Raw genomic sequence first — 8889 nt, 5'->3', positions numbered from 1 at the left:
GAATCCAAAGTACACCAAATATTGTAGAAAGTGAAGAACTCTCCTAAAGAATCTATAGAATGTGTTCAAAAACAGGAAATATCTATGCAACTACAACAATTATCGTTATTATTAAAATTATTATTTATTTGAATTATTTTACCATTTAACATTTTCTCTTCTTCCAGCACCTGTGACCCAGCTCTTGGATTCACCTGTATGTAAAAATATAAAGATTTTATCTAAGTTGCCACTGAATCATTATATTGTTATCAGGACTATTTATTGATCCAGATATAACAAATCATTCGAAAAGAATTTTCAGTTATCTAGACAGGTTTTTCGGTTCCACCGACACTTCATCAGTAACAAGGATTGGTGAAATGAAAACACGGATCGTTAATGAACTACTAATTAACAGTGATCTGAACAAACTCCATCACAAGATCGATGTTTCTTCACTAGATGCAATAAATAATGTATCAAATATTAATTGGTTTATATTTGAGTTTTTGTGATAATGATCCAGCTGGTTTTATATCGGTCTGATTGGAATTTGTAAATATAATTACGGGCAAGTTCTGAAAATGGTATTCCAGCTTTAGCTGTAAATCAGCATTCCCTGCAATCATCATCTTTGCTTCCTATAATGGTATCCATCAGGTCGTAACCAGTTTAGTAACCGCCCACATATGTACAGGAATGTCGTAAAATAATAAGTGTATCAATCAAAGGAGCGTGTAGTTGGAGTGCTTTGAGTTATTCAATTAAAAAATGAGACGATTGATTACAAGGCTCTAGAAAAAATGTTTTTTCCTTGTCCTATAGTTCACTTTACGACTTTTCTGGTAAGTGTGCACAAAAACGACAATAAAATGCCTTTCTATCGTATCAAGTTTACTTTTGTGATTGTAAGGTAGTAATAATACGAGTTTGCATACGAATTGTAATAAATTATAATAAATTCAAAAATACCGCCAAATTAAAGTGGAGTTTTACATTCACATAGTGCCAGAAGATGGCATTCGAATGATGAATAATATTCAGATGTTTTGTAGAAGTCTAGATTTGTATTGGAGACATGTAACGAACGCTCTTAGGTGAGCCTACGAAGCATATTTCAAGTTCCCTATTTGGAACCAACACAAGCCATGGGCTCTGCATGTCACTTGTAGTACATGTAAAAGAAGTTTGGAAGCTAAATTAAGGTTCAAGTGGAAGCAAAATACGATAAACACAATAATTTTCATTTCCATTTATTTCAGGTTGGTATTGAGGTGATTGGAGGTCTATGAAATTCTAAGTAGCGAGAATTTGGCGAGAACCAAAAGACCACGCTTATAACTGCTACTTTTGTCAATGGATTCGTCAAGTACTTCAGAAGTGTATACTTGGTTTCGGACGAGAATATGGTTCGTGAAAACTACAGGGCAATTTCACTTTTATGTAACTTTTCTAAACTCTTCGAGATATGTGTGCAAAATGTTATGTACTCCAGTACTCAGCATTGCTTCCTACAACAAAGATCATATATGACAAATCTTGCATGTTCAAATCAATATCTCTGTACGTACCTGGACAAGCAAAAACAGAAAGCCTTCGATCGAATAGACCATTATGTTTTTCTCAGAAAATTGACAAAATTACATCTGGGGTACCACTTGGACTTCTTTTATTTTAAATTTTTATTAATGACTTAGCAACCTCTTTGAATATTCCTAGCCTACTATTTGCAGACGACCTGAAACTATATTATAAAATCGACGACATTACTGACTGCTAGCGTGTACAACATGAATTAGATGAATCGTCTACAACTGAACGTATCCAAATGTGAAATAATATCATTTACAACATTAAAGCGAACTTTAATGTACGATTATTCAATCAACAAAACTACAATCAACCGCGTACATGGGATAAAAGATCTTGATATAACATACGACAGTAAATTAACATTTACAACACATATAAGAAATATGACTGCTGATACAAACAGGATGCTTGGATTCATCTACAGAAATGGCAAAAACTTCAAAAGTTTTGCCACCTTAAAATTGCTATATTTTGCTTATGCCAGATTTAAGTTAGAATATGGTTTTGCGTGAGAGAGTGCAAAAGAAGTTCATAAAATACATATTTCTAAAAGTTGATGGTTAATACCCCACGAGAGGAATCGATCATAACATTTTGTTGACACGATTTGATATGACATCTTTGGAAAATAGGAGAGTTATCCTTGGTGTAAAATTCCTGCATAAATTACTAAACAACAATATTAACAGTACGGTTCTTTTACTCGAAATCAATTTCTTGGTACCAAAAAGTGAAGATCGATACAATCTGTACTTCTATTGCGAAGCATCACGCACAAATGTTACGTTACCATCACTATTGAATTTTATGTGCAGTAACTTCAATGAAATTTGTGAACAGTGAATTTGTGTGTTATATACTCAATTTTTCATTACTCTCTTGGAATTCTACGTATACGAATATTTTATATATACTTTGTTTTAGCAGTTACTTTATATATTTCTATATACCATTATTTTCAATATGTATTTCATATACTCTGTAAAAATAGCATTTCCTGTTACTGGGTACCTACCTACTCCTGTTGGAAATAAATCGCTTTTTGCATTACCAATCCACGTTAATGATGTAGTGACCAAAAACCACTCCAATTGAATATCCTGACCTTAATTCTTCTTCTGTTCCAATTCTGTAAGGCTCGACACTTCCAGTACCTGAATCCTTGAAAAAGTTATCGCAGACAAACTCATCTTTCAGTTACAACAAAAGTGTTTCAGATAAAGAATGTTTATAAACGCCAAAAAACCAAAACACTATCCTGTTACTACAGAAGATTTTAAAGACTTGATAAGAGATTTAAATTTGTCGAAAAGTGAAGTAAAGCTTCTGGGTTCACGTTTGAAACAATGGAATTCACTTGTTGATGTGAATATCCCGGCTCACCATAAACACAAACTATAATGAACCACTTTGCTCTTTTTGCAGCTAGTTAACCGAACGAAAACCCAGACTATCCTTTTCAGACACCCCAACACAATCCTACCTAACCTGTATCTTAGACTTTCAAGAGAGAACCTCCCGTTCCAAGACTTGATGGCCTACTTGGGGGCTACTTTCACGAGGACCCTCAATTGGGAAATCGACCTACGAGTATCCCTGGACAGACTCTTGAACCCACCAACTTGACCATCAGCCATTTCGAGATATTATTTTTTTTTTGTAAAATTTGACAATTACAGCACCACTCCAAAAAAAATCATAACTCATGGACAGTAATAGTTGAGAATGTGAAATTTCACAGAATCACAACTTAAGCATCATTCCATAAACAGGTCCATCGAATTTTCGAAAATAATTTACAGGGTGGTCGAAATTCCCACCTAAAACATAACATCGAAAAAACTGATGAAACACGATTTTTTCAAAGGGAAACCATACACTATTTTATTATTTTTGGATACTACGAAAAAAAAATCAAATTCATGAAGAATGTCCTATACCTAAAATACACTCCTGGAAGATATATCCGATTTTGCCAAATATTTGAAATGTAAATCATTCGAAGCAATACCAAACCAAGAAAGCTTTGAAAACAAATGAAGTTACAAAGGAAAAAATCCTGAAACCTTGACACGATTATTGCAGAAGGCTTTGCACAACCTTCAAAAGTGGTCCAACGAAACAGGATTCACGTTATCCAACGAGAAAACTAAATGCATACTTTTCTCGAAGAAAAAAGTCCATGATGAATTTACACTGAAAATGGGCGAATCAGTACTCGAATTCACAAAAAATATAAAGTTTCTCGGAATGATATTTGATGAAAAGTTATCTTGGAAAAACCATATTAACAACCTTGTAAATTCCTGTCAAAAGGGGCTGAATCTTCTTAGGCTATTGGCAAACAAAAAATGGGGAGCAGAAGGGGTCACTCTCTTACAGCTCTACAGATCCTTAATCAGATCAAATATCGACTATGGATCAATAGTTTACAGCTCAGCATCAGCACATCTCCTGAAGTCACTTGACAGCATCCATAACGCAGCCCTACGTATAATTACAGGTGCATATATAACAACCCCTATCCAAAGTCTTCTTGCAGAAACTGGAGAGTCTTCGCTAACAACAAGAAGAAAGATATTAAGTTTGTCATACGCTGTACATATTTCGTACCTCAAAGAAACCTCCTTTCATGGCAACCAAACCATTAACCACAATAAAACCAAATTATCCTTTCCAGAAAGAATCAAACAGTACCTGCATGAAATCGAACTTTCCCACTTACCGCCTATCTACACAAACATCATAACTCCACCGCCGTGGATGAGCCAATCCATTTCAATAAATACTGACCTCACAACATACGACAAAGCAAGAATAAACAACATTGTTATTAAAAAACACTTTTCCGAAATCATGGACAAATATCCAGAACATCTGCAAATATATACCGACTCTTCGAAAATGAATGAAGGAGTAGGAGCAGCAGTCATCACTCCAGTAACCACCATGAAATATAAACTTTCCAGTACATGGAGCGTGTTTACTGGAGAACTATGTTCTATTCTTCAAGCTCTCACTTATATGCAACAAACAGATTACCCGAAATACGTTATAATAACCTACTCTCTGAGCTCCATCCAGTCCATACGGAAAATATATACCCATCACCCCATTGTTGAACTTATCAAATGTGAGCTCTTTCGAATATAACAAAGACAAAAGCAGGTAGCTATAGTATGGGTTCCATCCCATATCGGCATTAGTGGGAACGAAAAAGCCGATCAAAGTGCGAAGCTTTTATTTCGAATCGTTCTTCATATATTCCTAACGAACCCTCGTCGTGAAAGACCCTGTATATAATGCGCCTATTCTAGGTTGGTAAGGTTAGTGGGTTTCTCCATGTTACTTGGGCATTGTACTTCTTGTTCCTATGTGTTTCTATTGCAGTTAGTCTGCAGTTAGTGCAGTAGCTGATGGTCAAGTTGGTGGTTTCAGGAACGGGAAGGCCTGGGTTGGGAATGAATCATCAGTTCCTAGATACACTTTACTATAGTTCACTTTACTATACTAACCTACATCAAGACTTAGATTAAGGTAAAAATTGTACTGTAATTCACACAGCCTCTGAAGAGACCTGGGCCTGTAGCAACGCCCCCACAACCTCAAGTAGGTAATAATACAATGATTTGCCAATAAACGTTTTGAACTTCCGTTTTCCCAATGCCAGCTTTGTCCCTACAATTTATCGGCGGCAAATAGCAAATGCAGCCAGGAACCAACATTTCGACCGCCAGACAGACAGACGGACAGATTACTTTCGAGCCAACTTAATAGAAGCGACGTATGTTACGGCTGGCACTTATGATAACAGAGTCGGGACTATTTATTATATACTTAAGGTCAATTGCCGACCGGCAAAGGCTGGCTCCGGCATTGTGACTTTTCAAACGGGGTTTGTGCTGCATTCGATTCAATGCAAATTAATTGAACGTTGCTGTTGAGCCAGTTAATTAGATGGTCGATATCGAATCAATTGTCGTTTGTTACATTTTACAAATTGGAAACGCTTTGAATGTGTGCCGTTTAGTTTATGCTCACTTAGTTACTCTGAGGGTACTATCGTCGAACAATATCGATTATTTGCTAATTTACTTATTGTACAGAGGGCTTCGAAAAGCAGATTCAGTTTCAATTTCAATTCAATAATCAACAAAAGTCGTTTCATGTAGAGGAAATTAGAACTTTTTGCAAATTCAAAGTATTATAGAAATATAACCTTTCATGGCTGGCATGGTTGCTTTCCGGGTTTTGCCGTGGTCTTCTTTGGTTAAAATCTCCAAACATTTCAACTACAACTGCGGCAGTCATCTTCAGTGTTGTGTTCGAAGTACTCTTCTTGACGTATCAATTAAAACAAGGAGAGTACTTCAGACACGCCACTGAAGATGACTGCTGCAGTTGCAGTCGAAACGTGTGTAGATTGTAACCAAACCAAAGAAGACCACGGCTTGACTCAGAAATCAACCAAAATACAGTCAAAGTATGTTTAACAACGAAAAATATACTATTCATCTGTATGATTGGAAAAGCTTCTTCGACAGGAACCTTGGTGTAGAGGCTTTCCACGTCGAAAGAACGAATTCTTTACGCAAGATGAGGGACTGCCAGTGGGATCGTCACTTTTACTGGTGTTAGCCAACATCTATATGTAGTGGTTTGAAACTATGGCCATTGAAGAAGCCCACAAGAAGCCCCAAGTCTGATTGAGATACGTGGACGACACCATCGTAATTTGGAACAATGGGAATGCAGAACTAGACACCTATGGAGGAGGAAGTCCACAATGAATTGCCATTCTTAGACGTATTGGTGAAAAGGACCGACACTCAGTGGGAAACATCTGTATACCGAAAACCCACTCACACGGGACAGTATGTGAACCAGGAGTTCAACCACCATCAATCAACTGAGAGAGGAATCATCAAGACTTTAGTAGACCGTGCTTTCGGGCTCTGTAATACAAATGAAGGTCTCGAGCAGGAACTAGGTATCAGCAATAATTACCTTCAACGGAATGGTTACTCCAAAGTAATGTTGGAACAGACTTTAGCTAGAAGACAGATACAAGGAAGAGAAGCCACGACAACCAGTACTTGTACTTCCCTACATCAGAGGATTGTCGAAAAGGATAAGCAGAATTGGGTCCAAGTATAACATTAGAATCTGCTTCAGATCTGGGAACACTATCCGTATCAGACTCACGAAAACCATGCCACCAAACGCGGACTGCGATTCCGGAAACCCTGCGAGTGCAGAGAATCATACATCCATCGGTGAAACTGAGAGAACATTGAAAGTTCGCATTGCCGAACACAAGAAACACACACAGCGAAGGGAAACCAGTAAATCAGGAATAGCAGAGTATGTTTGGACTCATCTACATAACATCAAGTGGGCTCAAGCTGAAATCATCCACAAGGAGGAATACAGGTTTAGGAGAAAATTCAAAGAATTCGCAAATATGTTCTCCAACAACGCATTCAGCCAAGCTACCGTAGAGATACGCAACATATGGAAACCTCTAATCAAGCGGAACATGACCAACCATAGACAATATTTGGAGAATTATTCGGCGAAAATTATTGTTTCGCCACGCCAGATGTCTGTTGAAGTTTCTACGGCTGACGAACATAAAGGGTTGGATCCTGAGGTCAAAGAAGAGTCTGTGGATGAAGATAACAAGCTTAAAGAAACCTTAGAACACGGGGAAAAGTTTATTCAGTGGTTGGAGACATTCGGGCATCCTTGTGTATCAGAGACACACGTTGGGCAAATCAGAGAGCTAATGCATGATCTTCAAGGAAAATAATGAGAGAATAACTGACATTCGAGGTGGAATCAATTTGTTTCAATGTGATGTAAACTGATTGAGGAGTGTAGAAACTTCAAATTTGAAGGATGTGAACCACTAAGATTTCAATTCTAGAAATGATTATTTGGAATTTCGTTTTGTAGTTTTGATGAAATATTGGTAATAAAAAAAAATATTCAATTTACGGTTAGCTCCCGCTGAAACCGATGAAGCGTAGAGAAGGAAGAGGGGATAGGTGAAAGAACTCGAATGACTTATAAGTAGTCAGATCTCGGAGGAATAAGTCCAGTTATCACCCGAAGACGATTGTGGACACTAACAATCGAAACGTCGTGAAGTAACTTGGCTTGGAATCTTTTAATTTCATCTCGTGTTGATAGTTTAATTCTTTGATTTTTTTATTGTTGCTTGTATTTTATTTCATTGTTATTTCAGTTTTTTGCTTTATATAATCGTAATTTTTTGACTTATCTTCTTTAATTTTTTCTTTCAGGAATTTCAAATCAAATCATCGCATATTAGACAATGCAAGTCCGAACTAATGAAATACAAATGCCTAAAATATTTGGAAATCTGTAATGTGTCCATGTTGTTGATTGACTTTCGTGACTTAATGAACATTCGATGTAGTACATGGTGTTTTCTGATATTAGTCTGTTTGAGTTTCGCCGCTGTAGATATTTTGTATCTATAATAAAAGTTGGTAGTGGACAGCTACCATCTTTCTTTATCTTTCGCGCATCTTAGAGGCACAGCTAGTGGTAACAACTAGTAAAAAAAATTTAAGATATATAGACTGTGAGCACCTTTTTCTAAATATAAAAGTTAGAATTTCAAAACGGTAGCATCCTGAATAACTTCAATTGAGAGTACCAAATATAGGCAAGATGTGGACTGCAGTAAACACATCATTATTATCGACGTCATTTGTCCAACGACCATACACAATATGGCCAATGCAAGTACACAAATCGCCATGAACTGAATTTCGAAATTCAGTTAGTAGGTATAATTTACAATACGGCAACTGCCAATAATGTATGCAAATGAGGCCTTAAGCAGAGTTGATCGAATGGGCAGACTGCGTTGGAGTTGTGAGAGCAGGTGAGAACAAAAGCAAAGTCGCCTAGTAATTCAACCTGACATTTTTTATTGCAGGCGCAGACTTCTCAATCAGGTGAAAATGTCGACAGGCGTCGTAAAAACTACCTTCGGTTGAACATTTCCATCCTACAACAAGCATATTTGGTGGATATTAAATATGCTGAGACATCTGGGTCAGCTTAGGTTAAACTTTGGACATGCGTAATACACCATCAACTGAAATAACTATTGTCTTCTTCAAATAGGTGACTTCATCATTGTAAATAACACTGTATCCCACTGTCACGAAGTATGGAAACAATGTTTTCTAAATGCAATGAATGTGAGTTTATAGCCTTGATCTCAAACCGATATATGCAAAAAAATTTGATTCCATATTTTCACAAAATAGATAG

Source organism: Leptinotarsa decemlineata, unplaced genomic scaffold, assembly GCF_025532065.1.
Source record: "Leptinotarsa decemlineata unplaced genomic scaffold, Ldec_3_MD MMD2_tig00002082_RagTag_RagTag, whole genome shotgun sequence".
Classification (NCBI taxonomy): Eukaryota; Metazoa; Arthropoda; class Insecta; order Coleoptera; family Chrysomelidae; genus Leptinotarsa; species Leptinotarsa decemlineata.
This window is presented reverse-complemented; position numbering follows the sequence as displayed.